At 35.5% G+C, this 14,790-nt stretch overlaps 1 pseudogene; it reads right to left on the bottom strand.

Moving 5' to 3' along the window:
* LOC120265035 overlaps positions 1-8,679 on the bottom strand; it is a 33,132-nt pseudogene extending 24,453 nt beyond the window's left edge.
* Between the last annotated feature and the right edge of the window lie 6,111 nt (positions 8,680-14,790).

The following is a 14,790-nucleotide window of genomic DNA, read 5'->3' as shown; positions in this document are numbered from 1 at the left end:
TCTTCAACTCCACTGAAAAGGCACTAAGTTGTCGTCTCATTGATCAGATAGAGTATCCATAAAAGCTAGTTCTCTCACCTTTATCATATTTGAAAGCTAAGGCCCAAATTGTCCAAACCGGACACACCTTGGCTATTTCAGCCTACCATTCATGTTCTCTTTTTCTTCATACCAAGAACGATGACTGATGTTGTACTGTCTCCTACTTCTTCATCTTCCTAAATTCTTATTAAAATTGCACAATATTATTATATATACCAGCAAAATGATATCCTGATAAATTGATGATTTCTTTGAAGACAATATGAAACCATCAGTATAGAACATACCAACAACAATGACTGATGTTGTACCATCTCCTACTTCTTCATCTTGAGTGCGGCTAAGTTCAATCATGGACTGTCCAACTCGCATTGAAAAATTTAAATTATAGCAATAAAAATTAGCCAGAGTTGAGTGCATAAATCAAACTAAACATTACACAAAAAATGAGCAATGACATTCATGATGTAGTAATTATAATTAAATAACCAAACTAAACTGCCTAATAAGTGATAAATTATACCTTGGCGGCTTGATGGGCAAGATCCAATTCTCTTAGAATGGCATTTCCATCATTTGTAACCACAATTCCTATAGTAAGCAAAGAGAATTTATGAATAAAATCAAGAGTGTAAATTGCAACCAACCACACAGGGTTAAATTAAAATAAGATGACAAAACCAGCAACATCTCGCCATGAGAAAATTAAGGTGCGAGGGCAAACATCGGGGATCATTTTCTACGAGGAAAATGCAAATGTTTCGAACTAGTCAATTCAAAGTGCGGTCAACATATATATACGGTTTTCAGTACAAGTCTCCAAAGGATACAAAAAGGCACAATTTCTATGTGGATGTTTCACAATTTTCAGGGGACCATCTGTGCAAGGAAAAATGAATTTTTGTTTTGTAAAGAAAGTACGTGATTTGAAAGGAAAATAGTGAGTCAAAATGGTCCCAGCAAACTAAAATAAATATAACATAAGTACATGATTATCAAGTTCATACAGATTATTTCCAACTCAAGCTTTTTTTTTTGGCAAAAGGAGCTACAAAGAGCTGGAAAAACAAAATAGTAAGAAAAAAATTAAAAGGAAAAGCAGTTCGCATTGCAGATGTCCTCGAGCCATCTCAGGCGATCACGGCCTTGACCAAAGAGAGAAATAGAAGGGTTTGCAGATCCGAAATGAGCTAGACGATCAGGGATTAAATTGAGATAACGGTTGACGTATTCCAGGAAGAAGTCTGGCCAAACTTGAGTGAAATTTTTGATAGAATGAATGGTAGTTGAGTGTCTCCAGGCAGTAACAAGATTGAATTCCTTGAGCAGCTGAATGGCGCTATGATAGTCAGAGAGGAGATTTGTAGGAGTCCACCGCTTTGAGTGACAAGCACAGCTAGAAGGATGGCGCGCAATTCTGCTTCAAGCGAATATGCACAAAAAACGCTGCGGCCCCTCCAAAGAGAATTTTCATGTAATTAGTGTAGATAATGAAACTAAAACCAGCCTTACCCATCCTTAGATCCCAAGCAGCATTAGATGCAATAGTGATTGATAGTAGATCAGATTTGTGCCGCAAAACGAAAAAGTTGCAGAAATGCCATTTGGCAGTGAAAAAGTCCTGCACATTAGTCCTGGCCTTCAAAGGTAACAAGTTAAAATTTGGAGTTAAGTTTCTAAAAACAAGATTGCATCTAGCCATCCAGATGTGCCAAGCAATCGAAGCAATGAGAGCCCTAGCAAAATCACAGCTAGTGTTGCAATGAAAAACAAAAGTGAGCCAGGAGCCCTAAGCAAGTATAACATGAAAAGAGTGATCTAATCCCAACCAATTCAGCACATTATTCCAGCAGGAAACAGAGTTCCTGCAATTCCAAATAAGATGTTCAGCATTATCAGAATGAATACCACAAAAGGGACAAAGAGAGTCAGGGCCCATGTTAAGGTTATAAAGATATGATCCAGTAGGAAGTTTGCCATGTGCCAATTCCAAATAAAAACCTTAACATGGGGCACAACCTTGAGTTTCCAAATGAATTTCCAGCCATTCCAGGTACCCAAATCAAGATGCTCACTATTAAGGTAATCATAAATGGTTGCAACAGGCATAGCTTTTGAGGATAAAGGCCGCCAAACCCATTCATTCACAGCATTAGTATCAAAGACAATGTCATTAAACTGAATACGATTTAAGTCTTCGCCAAAGATAGTAGAGCAAGCATATGGATTGAAAGTACCCTCATAAAAACAAATCATGAATAGAGATGTTATCTATGATACTCATATTAAAATAAGTGGGCTTACGGCTCAAAGGGAGTTCCAAAATCCAAGGATCATCCCACACATTTGTAAAAGTAGGATTACAAACAAAAAGCTGGATATTAGGTTTGAGAACATTGAGAGTTTTTGAAATAGCTCTATGAAAACTGGAAACAGAGGAGGGAAAAACATTGTTCCAAATGCCCCAGTTATGATATTTGTTTAAAAAGATAGAAACCCAAATCTTGTTGTCTTTGTTAGCAATCGAAAATGCATGTTTGGCGATGAGAGCAGATCTAGCAATTCTAAGGTTACGCAGGCCAAGACCCCCCTCAAATTTAGGAAGAGTAACTGTATGCCAACCAATAGCATGGAAACTCCTACCCTTGCCCTACCTACCCCATAGGAAATTCCTTGCTAATTTGGAAATGGAATCCAGGACAGAATCAAGAAGATAAAATATGGAAAGAAAGTAGACTAGAAGAGAAAATATACGGGAATTAAGGAGAATAATACGCCCGGCCTGAGAAATATGAGAGTGGTTCTTATTGCTGATAGTAGATGCAGTTTTAGTAACAAGTGATTGGAAATGATTGACCTGAAGGCAAAAAGGGGAAATGGGAGCTCCCACGTAATTCAAAGGGAATCAACCAATCTTAATGCCCAAAATAGAAGCGATCCAACTAGGGAAGTAAATGGCTGATTTGAGAAGGTTTGGATTTTGCCCAGAGATATTAGCATATAGATTAAGGCAAAAGATAGCATTACGAGCAGATTGACAGGAGGCCTTCTTGATGAGAATGAGGTCATTGGCAAGCATGAGATGATTAACATTACGAGACAGGGTATCATCAAAACCATAAAGAAAATTGGTACGAAGGGGCTGATTAAGAATGGCAGAAAGATTCTGAGTGACTACAAAGAAAAGCAAGGGGGAAAGAGGATCTCCTTGACGCCTCTAAAACTAGAAAACCAATTTCTAGGTTGCCCGTTGATAAGCAAGGAGAAGGAAGCAGCAGAAAGGCAGGACTCAACCCAGTTAATCCATATCCTAGGGAAGGACATTCTATGGAGGGTTGCAAGGATAAAGTTCCAGTCAACAGTATCGAACTCTTTCTCAATATCTACTTTAATAAGCATCCTAGGGGGGCAAGAGCGATCATATTCCAATGAATGAACCATCTCTTGGACAGCTAGGATGTTATCAAAAGTAGATCTACCAGGTAGAAAGCCAGTCTGCTCAGGGCCAATTAATTTAGGGAGAATTTTTCTAAGTCTATCTGCTAAGATTTTAGAAATGAGTTTGTAGAAAACATTGCAAAGGGATATGGGGCGAAATTCTGAGACCTTTTGGGGTTGATTGGTTTTAGGAATAAGAACAACATAAGTTTTACTCCAAGAGGCTGGAATCTTAGCAGTAACAAAGAAATGCTCAATAGCCTTAAAGATATGATCTCCCACAACATTCCAGTAAAAAAGATAAAATTCAACATTGATCCCGTCGGGACCGGGAGATTTTCCTCGTCGCATGGACCTAAGGGTTCGGAAAACCTCTCCCTTGGTGACAGGTTTGATCAAGTCATCCTTGTCATCAGACTCCAACGAAGGAAAATCATTGGGAAGAAGAGAGATTATATGGTCAAGGGAAAGAGAAGAGGCAGAGGTCCAAAGGTTGCGATAGAAAGTAACAAATTCATTTTCAATATCAACTGTGAGAGTAAGGATATGACTGGCATTATCTCTAAGTGATTGAATCTTTGTTTTGATTTACCGAGCCTTGACAACTCAATGAAAGAAAGTTGAGTTAACATCTCCTTGTTTAAGCCACATCATACGAGCGCGTTGGGCCCAAAAAATAGAATTTTGACGTAAGAGAGCAACATGATGATTTCACAAGGAGGGAAGCCAAAGATGGTTCCACGGGTCAGGATTTGAGAGAACAGTCTCCTCAATGATCTTGATTTCTGCTTCCAGATTTGATAATTCAGTATCAATGGGTCTCAATCTTGCAATTCGCCAGGAAAAAAGGTTTTGTTTAGCACGAGTAATACAATGATAGAAAGCATGCATGGGGTTGGAGCTGGAGAAGGAATTAAAAGCATTAACAATATTGCTATGACACCCAGGATACTCAAGCCAGTAATTATCGAAGCGAAAAATAGAAGTCTTAGGGTGAGAGTGAGAATGACCATTGAGAAAAAGAGGAGAGTGATTAGAGTAGGCTCGGGTGAGATGTTGGTTCTCAATGAAGGAGAAATGCGTGATCCAGTCATGATTTGCAAGGAAACGGTCAGCCCAATGGCAAAGCCAAACCTGCACGGTTATTCGTCCGAGTGGCAGCGGTCCTACAAAGCCAACATCAAGCGAGGCTATTATTATTAATAAAAATTCAAGAAAATTCTAGATTTGGAAGTGTAAGAATGAGCATTCCCCCTTTAATTTTCTTAATCGAGAAAGAACCGCGTTAAAGTCTTCCGTGATGAGCCGGGGGTAATCGGATGTTATTGAGCCCGAGCGAGTTTCAAAGAGTTTTTTGGGAAGCCAAGATCTGAGAGTTGTAAACTACAGTGAGGATCCAAGGCCCATCATTGGAGGAAATCACCAAGTTAAGGGACATTCGATTTGCAGTAATAGATGTCACCAAACCAAGGCAGCGACACCAGAGGGTGACGATGCCATCTGAAAATCCCTATGCAAGGATGACCGCCCAGTCCCAAGATCTAGCGAATCTATTGCAAAATCGAAATGAACGATTAGGATCAGTTTTTATTTCAACAAGACAAATAATATTAGGTTTTAAGTGACGAATAAAATCTTTAATGCGATCAATAGTGAGGGGGTTTTACACCCCACGACAATTCCAACAAATAATTTTAATGGAGGAAATCATAAAAAAAACAATCGGTAATAGAGAGAAAAAAGATTAAGAAGTAGATCTCCCGTTTTTGGGACCGGATTTGTTTACCTAATTCAATTTATCATATAATATTTTTCTAAATTTGATTCTTATTACTTATTTCTTTATGTAATTTTTCATATTAAATCTTTAAAAAATATTAAAATTTACCAATTAGAAAATTTTATAATTACTTCTTTTTTTTCAATTGTTATGAAGTTTTGAGGATTTTTTAGTTCTTGGAATTTCAAAATTTTAAAAATAAAAATAAAAAATAACCTGGCCTGGCCCAACATGGCACATGCCAACTAGGCCTATTGGTAATTAGTAGTTTATAAGTTCATAGTTTGGTTTAGTGATAGGTATTAAAACTGCTTAATATTCAGACTTGAATTTAGGTGTTATTCCCCAGTTAATCATGCATTTTCATTCATGTTGTGTCTGAATTTTTCTCCCCTAGTTCGGTTGCCATTCCTCAACAATTTTGTGTGCAAGCAAGTAAAAAATCATAGCCCGATTCCATAGAACTATGGAGCATTCTTGAAGAAAGATAAAAAAAATCAAGTTAGGAGGAAAAAAAAGGCGAAGAAATGAAAACCAGCAAGAAGCACAGACTGCCCTTGCTAGATTGCACAGGTGTACTTCTTACCAATTCATAATAGCAGAACAAACCAGCTAAAGAAGCATAGGCAACTCGTGCAACATGGCACACATGGACTTTGGCTGATATCTGAAACCCTAACTTGTTCTCTCGCTATAAAAAGCCGTCAAGTGGTTCTTTGAAGGATCTTTAGGCAAGGAAGCTAATGTTCAACTTCTCCAATGCTCGGCATTATCTAAAGACCATCAAAGAAAGAGAAAGCAAAGATCAAAGGATTCGTTGATCTACAAGAACATCACGCGTGAAGGATCAAGAGTTTCCTTTCTTCTATATTTTTCTCTTAATTTATTTCATGTTTCGATCTATGTTTGAACTGAATCTTATGGCTCGTAAATTATATATGAGTGAGTGGATTTTTTGTTCTAGGGTTGGGATTAACCAGATATTTAGATAATTGACAATGTATTGAATTTTATTCTCGTATTGATGTTTGATTATTCTTTGTTTCAATTTTATGGTTCTTAATGCTTGTGAAATCATTAGATCCCGTATGTGCATGATGTTAGATATCAAGGGAAAAACCTAAAGGCTAACTATAGTGTTGGGAATCTTAAAATTGAACTTGAAACCCGTAGTTAGGATTTCTTGGTATCAAAAAAACTTAAAGGGTCTAATTAGCTTCAACTACCATGAAAGTAAGAATTGATCAAAGTTAAATACATCACTATGTTCTAAAAGGAAATAGCACCTACCCTAGGATATTCCACCTTCAAGAATAATTAAACTTAGTCAAAGAGAAGTCAGCGCAAAGTCATGTATCAAACATTGTGGTGAACCCTACCCTAGCAGCCCTTCAATTTGGATTAATCACCCGAGCCATCGTTTGTTTTAGTTTAACTAATGTAAATTTTCATTTCATTAAGTTTATTTTAATTTTCGTATCCAACATTGTTTACTCTAGATGACCCTAATTGCATGAGATTAGTAATCAATAACAAAGTCCTCATGAGAACGATATTTAATTACTACTTAAATGATTTGTGTGCTTGCGGCCCCAATCAACTCTAATCAAAACAAAACCCTAATCCAAAAGCAGTTAAAAGGCATAAGTTGGAAAAACACACAAAATCAAAGTGAATCTCAAAAATATTAATTATACAACCCCAAACATAGCCCTATTACCCTAGAAACTATCCTTTCCACCATGAAATAAAAATAACAAAAACAAATTATAAAAAAAGGATAGAAAGATCAAAAAGAGGCGAGAATGCTCAAACTGCAAAAAAAATCAAACAAAACTTGGATTAAGGTGAGGATGCTCCAAAGAGAATGGCAGAAACGACAAAAAAATCCCCTCAATCACTTGTACATTGCTTTGCTTGTTCACTACTTCTCAATTTGGTGTTATTATATAACCGGAGGTAGATAGGTATGGTCATTCCTTGGTTTAAGGAAGTCCTACTCCTTTTTAGGACGAATGGGTTTCCCTAGTTAGAGAGAATCCCATCCCCCTCTAATATTAGTATTCACTACTCTTTGATGTATATCAAAGCATTGGTGGGATGGGTTCAGGAAGGGAGACTCCCTTCTTTCAAACGCAAGGTAAATCTTGGGAAGCATTCAAGCTCTCCACTACTTGCTAAAACATGCTACTCGGGGAAATATCCTTACTAAGTTTGTTCTACATTATAGACCAAGGTGTCACCTAAAAACCTTATATAGTGGAGTGAAGCCAGTTATAGGCTTGTGCCTTTAATGGCTCTACCTAGGCTTAGAGTTTCTAACATTACTAGCTTGCTTGTGATTACAAAATATTGGGGTTAATTGCATATAGTTTGTTGTGACAGTAAGAGCATTTTTGGCATTTGGCACAGTCCACTAAAATGTAATACTAGAAATAATAAAATGCTTACTTGTCCAGTCTTGTTTAATATAGTGTTGTAAAAACTATCAAGTCTTAGCAACAAAACACTATTTCCAGTTACTAAACACAATTGAAACATTTGTAAGATATATAACATACTTGATTTATCTTATTCACTTGTCATCATTAAAGCAAATAATGCAGCTATACAAGAAATTACATCACGTGTCATGTTGCTCATACTCATTAAAGTTGATTGCCATAAGTATAGGCATATCATTCCCAAAATAGTCATGGTTGCAAAGTTATTTCATTTTGGATTCCTTGCTTTCAGTTGTACAAGCTCAATAAAACACTAACAAAGGTAAAAACTTAAAAAACTCGAGCTCAACACACAAACATCACAAAAACTTCATGCCACACTATTTTGTATGAACTAAGTAGAAAATGGATAAAAACTAAGTTTCACACAAGATGATAGATGTGTAACATGCTAAAACAAGAACTCACAGATATGCAAATCAAAACAACAAGACTGTGGTGTCGAACTTTTGATATATGATGTTAAAGATTTATAAGGTTTATAAAAAAATATTCAAGTAAATATGTGCCTCCCCCCGCATCAAGCAACATCTTCAACATGGACCGAGGGCCAAAATGTCGTCCGAATAATATCAGCCACAGCCTGTGTAGCAAATAAAATATAAAACTATATACTAAGAGAACATAATTTTAGGCTTCGGAAGGTCAGTTCAAATCAATCTATTAATATCCTAATACCCAATAAATGTCATAAGAGATTGCATACCATCAACTAGTTGACCTAGATGCAAAAATGACCGTAGTCCTAAATAGTATAATTGCTAATTTTGGTCACTTTAAGATAGGATTTTCAAGAAGATTGATATTAATCATGAAGATTTGAATTTCCCAATTGAATAAAGATAACAATTATTGCTTCCAATTGAACAATAACAATTAATCTAACATGAAAGGTATAACTACCAACTCAGCCATTACCAATCCTAAGCTCAAATAAGGAAAACGAAGTCACTGTGTTAGACAACTGAAAGCTAGCGGTTCAACTTTTCTCAAATCACAATGAACATGGATTTTAACCATAGTAACATACTCTCACCAATGTTATCAAAAGCGCAAAAAACACTGGCCTAAGTGCCCAAGTGAGGAGAAGCGAGGCTATAGCATCTCATAACCTCTAAGTGAAGCGCCATCAAAGAAATGCTACATAAGAGAAAGCCTCAGCCCAGGCATAAGGCAAAAAAAAGTAAGAAAAGCATTGCCTTTGTTAGTGAAGTTTAATTAGGAAAGAGGTCCACTTTAAGAAGAATATTAAAGCAATATATTACTTTCAAAGAACCAAAGAAAAAAAGGAAAACAAAGCACATTACAAGCAAAAGATTACAGTGGAAAGAAAGATAACTAGATAAGGAAATTAGTTGAGAAAGCGTAATAGTTTGAGAAAATGTTAAAGCAACAAATTAACAAGGAAAATAACTTCTTTTCTTATTCCATTCTTCAAACGTATCCCCTATTTTTTTCACTTCTACATTATTCTGATTATATTTCCTATTTAGCATAAAATTAATTATTATTTATTTCTTTCATTTGCAACTTAATCTTAAATTTTATTCATTGTTTTGTTTTTATTAGGACTTTTGGATATGGAAGAAGGACATGTATGCGAACACTCAAGTAATAAGAAAGATCCCACTTAGACGTATAATTATTTGAAGGATCCTATTTCAATACCATGCATGTTTTGTGAGAACACTACCAAAGGTAGAATATTCCGTGCTAAACAACATCAGGTGGGGAAGCCTAAAAATGCGGTTGCATGTAAAAAATGGCCACAAGATGTTAAGGAAGAGTTGGATCAAGAGTGGGATCAATCGACAATGGTTCAAGCTCTATTCCAAGAGAAGAATTATGGAACAATTTGATTCATATGAATTGGATAAATAAATTGAAGATTATAAATCTGGTAATAAGGGAAACGATAGCCTACATGATGAGGAAGATGGCCCAACAAAGTTAGATGATGATTAGAATAGAATTAAGATTCTAAATTAGGTCTTGCATACTAAATTTGAAAGTTTAGATTGTCTTTTGTGGTTTTGTGTGTTTTTATTGAGAATCTTCAATATTTTAGTAGATGATTATTATATTAATTTAAGTTCAATGTTGTGCAATTTCTTTATTATTTTTTTTAAGACAGCGCTTCATGTCGCCCGAGCCAGTGCCTAGAGAAGCACTTGCCGCCTTAGGCGATTTACATTCTCATTATTGCAAGGGTCGCCTACCTCTTTTAATTACACTGATTCTCACCAAAGCTAGATCATCAGCGGGAAGTGGCACAATATATCCTCAACACCTGAATGCAACAATGAGCAAAAGGTGGACTAGGTTGTTGCTCAGAAGTGACCCATTGCATTGGCACTTAGATGCAATGGAATGTGAGCTAGGATTCTAACCTATTTTAGACAAGTGTCGATAAACAAGGTAGTCCAAAATCATATATTTAAGTAAGCAGCTGGAATACATGAACATATTCAAGAAACCCTTACGAAATAGTGGATACTACGCTTAAAAGAAAGGTTGACATAATGTGCGTTCAAGAAACTAAATAAGTAGTTAATTAATCAAGAAAAATTAGGAGGTCAAGGTCTAAGATTTGGTATGTAGGTAAAATTAAGCATAAGAATGGAGTAGGTTTATCGTAGATAAGGATCTTAAGGAAAAAGTGGTTAAGGTACTTAGAGTAAGGGATAGAATTACCCTTTTAAAATTAGTTTTAGGAGAAAAGATTTTTGATGTCATTAGCATCTATACCCCACGAGTAAGTTTGAGTGAGCAGGGAAAAATGAGTTTGGGAGGACTTAGATGAGAGTGTTCAAGGAATAATGAGCAATGAAAAAATTTTTATAGAAAGTGACTTAAATGACGATGTAGGTAAAGAGGCTAGAAGCTATGAGATGATCCATGGTGGATTTGGCTATTGTTATAGGATTGAGTAAGGGGACTATATTTTAGATTTTGCTTTGGCTTTTGATACATTGTTAGTTAATACTTTGTATAGGAAAAGAGAAAAGCACTTAATTACTTTTAAAATTATTCTAATTGGTGCCAAATTGATTTTTATTTAACTAAGAAAATTGATAAAGCTGTGAGCAAAAATTGCAAGTGATACCAGAGAATATCTATGTTACATAGGGACCCACCACCCTAAGTTACAGAAAGGTTTGGTGAGAGTATATGAAGTTAGAGAGAATTGGTCTCACAGGCGATGTGGGACTATGGGCCTGAGCAAGTACGTCCCATCCTATCCCCCCCGGGCCCCACAGCAGATGTGGAACCCAAGATCCTAGCTCATCCAAGGCACAGCCTGGTATCGACGTAGGACCCAGCTCTAATACCATGTTACATAGGGACCCATCACCCTAACTTTTCCATAACTCGAGTTATAGGAAATGTTTAGTGAGAGTATATGAAGCTAGAGAGAATTGGTCTCACAGGCGATGTGGGACTATGGACCTGAGCCACTACGTCCCAATACCCCCCGAACCCACAGCGGATGTGGGACCCAAGATCCTAGCTCATCCAAGGCACAGCCCGGCATCGATGTAGGACCCAGCTCTGATATCGTGTTACATAGTGACCCACCACCCTAACTTCTCCATAACTCGAATTATGGAGAAATTAGAGTGGTGGGTCCCTATGTAATAATCTAATCATTCAACATAGATTGCTAGTGTTTGATAAAGGTTTTACTAAGTGTTATGAGTAATAAAGTAAAAGTCTACCCCTAGAATTAAATGGTGGGACTTCAAAGATGATAAAGCATTAGAGTTTCAAGGAAAAGTACAAGAGATTGCATCTTAGAACTTACAATCCGACACAAATAGCATGTCAAATTCAATAGTTGATTGCATTAGATAGGTAGCTAAGGAAGCACTTAAGCGTCTAAAGGTAGATTAGCTCATGTAGGTGGTAATAATAGAGAAAGTTGGTCGTGTAGTGAAGATGTTCAAAAGGTAATTAAGACTAAGAGGGATTGTTTTATGAGTTGGCAAGAAAATAGAATGAAAACTTTTTGGTGTATCAATTAGCTAATAAGGAGGCTAAAAAGATAATGAGTGAGACTAAATTTGAGGCTTATGATATGTTGTATGCTAAATTAGGAATAAAAAAGGAAGAAAAAAATATTTTTCATGTTATCTAAGGTTAAAGAAAGGAAAAAGAGGGATTTACAATGTTAAATATATAAAAAATATTGAAGACAATAAAAGACTAGTGAAGAATAATGAGATTAAAAAAACTATGGAGAGGATACTTTTATAAGTCGATTAATGTGGATCATGTGAGTCATATAGCATTGAAGGGTATTAATAATAAGCCTAGTGATTGAATTGAGTATGTTTACCATATTAGAGTAAGTATGCCTTTAGAAAGATGAAAATAATGAAGGGTGTAAGCCAGGATGGTATCCCAATAAAACCTTGTAAATAGTTAGAAGAATAAGGGATATCATCATTGACTAAATTCTTTAATAGGATACTATATTCTAAGATGGTAGTTGAATAGGGATAAAATATTTTAGTACCCATCTATAAGAATAAAAGTGATATTTAATGTTGCAATAATTATCGCAAAATTAGACCTATAAGACATAGTATGAATCTTTTAGGAGAGATTAATTAAGTAAAAGTTGAGACACAAAACAAGTGTTTCTTTAAATCAATTTGGTTTTATACCTGGAGAGTAACCTATAGAAGCAAATTATATTTTAAGACAATTGATGGAGAAGTGTAAAGATAAGAAGAAAGATTCACAGATGATCTTTATTGAACTAGAAAAACATACTATATGGTACATAGGAAGGTCTTTTGGTGGGTTTTAGACAAGGAGGTTATTACTAGGTACATAGACCAAGTAAAGATATGTATGATATTTCCGTCACTAGCATTAAAGATATAAGGAATAGGCTAGCAAGTTCCCCATTACTACAGGTCTACATAAGGTGCAGTGTTAAACCCTTAATTATTTGCTTTTGTTATGGATGAAATAATTAATCATATATATATTTAAGATCAAATCAATGGTGTATGTGTTTTTTTATCGATGATGTGGTCTTGGTTGATGAAAATAGGGAAAGTGCTAACTTTACATGGGAGATGTGGAGAAATACTTAGAAGATAAGGTTTTCAAGATAATAGGGTAAAACAAAAATGTTAAATGTAATTTCAGCAAATAGACTAGTAGAAATGAAAAATGAGTTAATATAGATAATATTGATATTAGTAGAACTTTATGGTATTTAGGCTCTATAATCCAAAACAATAAGGAACTTATAGAAAATGTCACAAATAGGATCAAGGAAAGTTGAGTAAAACAAAAAGAAGCACATGGAGTTTTATGTGACAAATACAATGCCTCTTAGAAATAAAAGTAAGTTTTATAGAACAATTGTTAAGCCAGCTATAATGTACATGTCAAAATATTGGGCTATTAAGAAGCAACATAACAAAGGATGAGGATGACAGAAATGAGAATATTCAAATGGATGCCAAGTGTTAATAGGAAAGACCAATTAAGGAATGAATTTCTTCGAAATAGATTAGGTGTAGCACCTGTTACTTACAAGTTAACAAAAAACGATTAAAATGGTAACGCCATGACCTTAAACAAGTTGTGATGCCCACATAAAAATAAATAAATTATGATCGTAGAATCCATCCATTTGATGAGGAAACATGATCGTAGACATCATAGTTTAGTCTAAACTCCAAACAAAAAATATCTACTACAGTCTTACATATTACCGTTCCAGATTTAACAAAAAAAAAACTCAAATTACAAACAATAATCACATGTGGGGCATTGTTGCATTTTTTGTATTTTAGTGAGTGTGGAAATATTAAATTAGACTAATATTCAATGAGAGATTAATTATGGTGTATAATGATATTGTTAATTTGGTTCAATTTAATAAACCTAATCTCAATCCAAAGAAAGAAAAAAATTTAATAGGGAATTAAAAAAAAGTGTACCACTACTAAATGGAAATATGTCATCGCAGTTCTGTAAACCGTTGCAATGACAGTGTATAAAATGGCGGTTTGCATAAAAAACAATGAAATCCTTTTCCCTATATATAATCATAATACGTGAGCTATTCCATCACAAGCTTACACAATTGTGTGGCCCTCTATACCAGTAACTGCAATTCAATCCACACTTGAATAAAACACAGTTCAAAATAGGGGTGGTAATGAGGCGGGGAATCCCCGATCCCCGCGGGGACCCGACCCGACGGGGATGGGGATTCCCCGAATTCCTTCCCCATGGGGGCAGGGACGGGGGCCAATCCGTCCCCATTTCCTAAATCGGGGATGGGGACGGGGAATGCCCTCCCCGCCCCGTGAGGATCCCCCGACCCTAAAATAAATAATAATATATATATATATATATATATATGATGCATATATGTATGTATAATTTTTCCAACATAAAAAAAATTAAATGGCCTAGATAATAATATAAAAAACTCTAATTTTAATTTAATTGCGCTAATCACATAAACTATTTATTTTAAACTAATAACAATTAAAATTAGATATAAGAGCCCCATGTTAAGTAGTTTTGATCTTATCATAATTTTATGTATATTTATGTTGAGTTGTTTTTATGTTCCAATATGTAATAATATTTTTACAACTAGAGAAATCCCCGTGGGGATCCCGGCGGGGATAGGGATGGGGAAGAGAATTCCCCATTGGGGAATCGGGGATGGGGAGGACGGGGATGGGGAGGGGCATCCTCGCCCCCACCCCGCCCTGTTACCACCCCTAGTTCAAAATAAACTAAACTGTGACGCATAAAGTCTAAATAACAATGGCTATGGATCATGAATAAAGCTATGATTTAGTATTTCAAAATTATTGTACACAACCTGATTTTTCATAAGTACAAACTATAATTAATAATAGCTGACACATAACTTAGATTATATATAAAAAGTTTCAGCATTTTCTCCTAAAAAATTTTATTTTTACGTATTTCTGAACTAATTTGACGCAGGAGGGATTTATTTTCACTTGAAATCTGAAT

The sequence above is a fragment of the Dioscorea cayenensis genome, chromosome 7 (genome assembly GCF_009730915.1).
Source record: "Dioscorea cayenensis subsp. rotundata cultivar TDr96_F1 chromosome 7, TDr96_F1_v2_PseudoChromosome.rev07_lg8_w22 25.fasta, whole genome shotgun sequence".
NCBI classification, from domain to species: Eukaryota; Viridiplantae; Streptophyta; class Magnoliopsida; order Dioscoreales; family Dioscoreaceae; genus Dioscorea; species Dioscorea cayenensis.
This window is presented reverse-complemented; position numbering and strand designations above follow the sequence as displayed.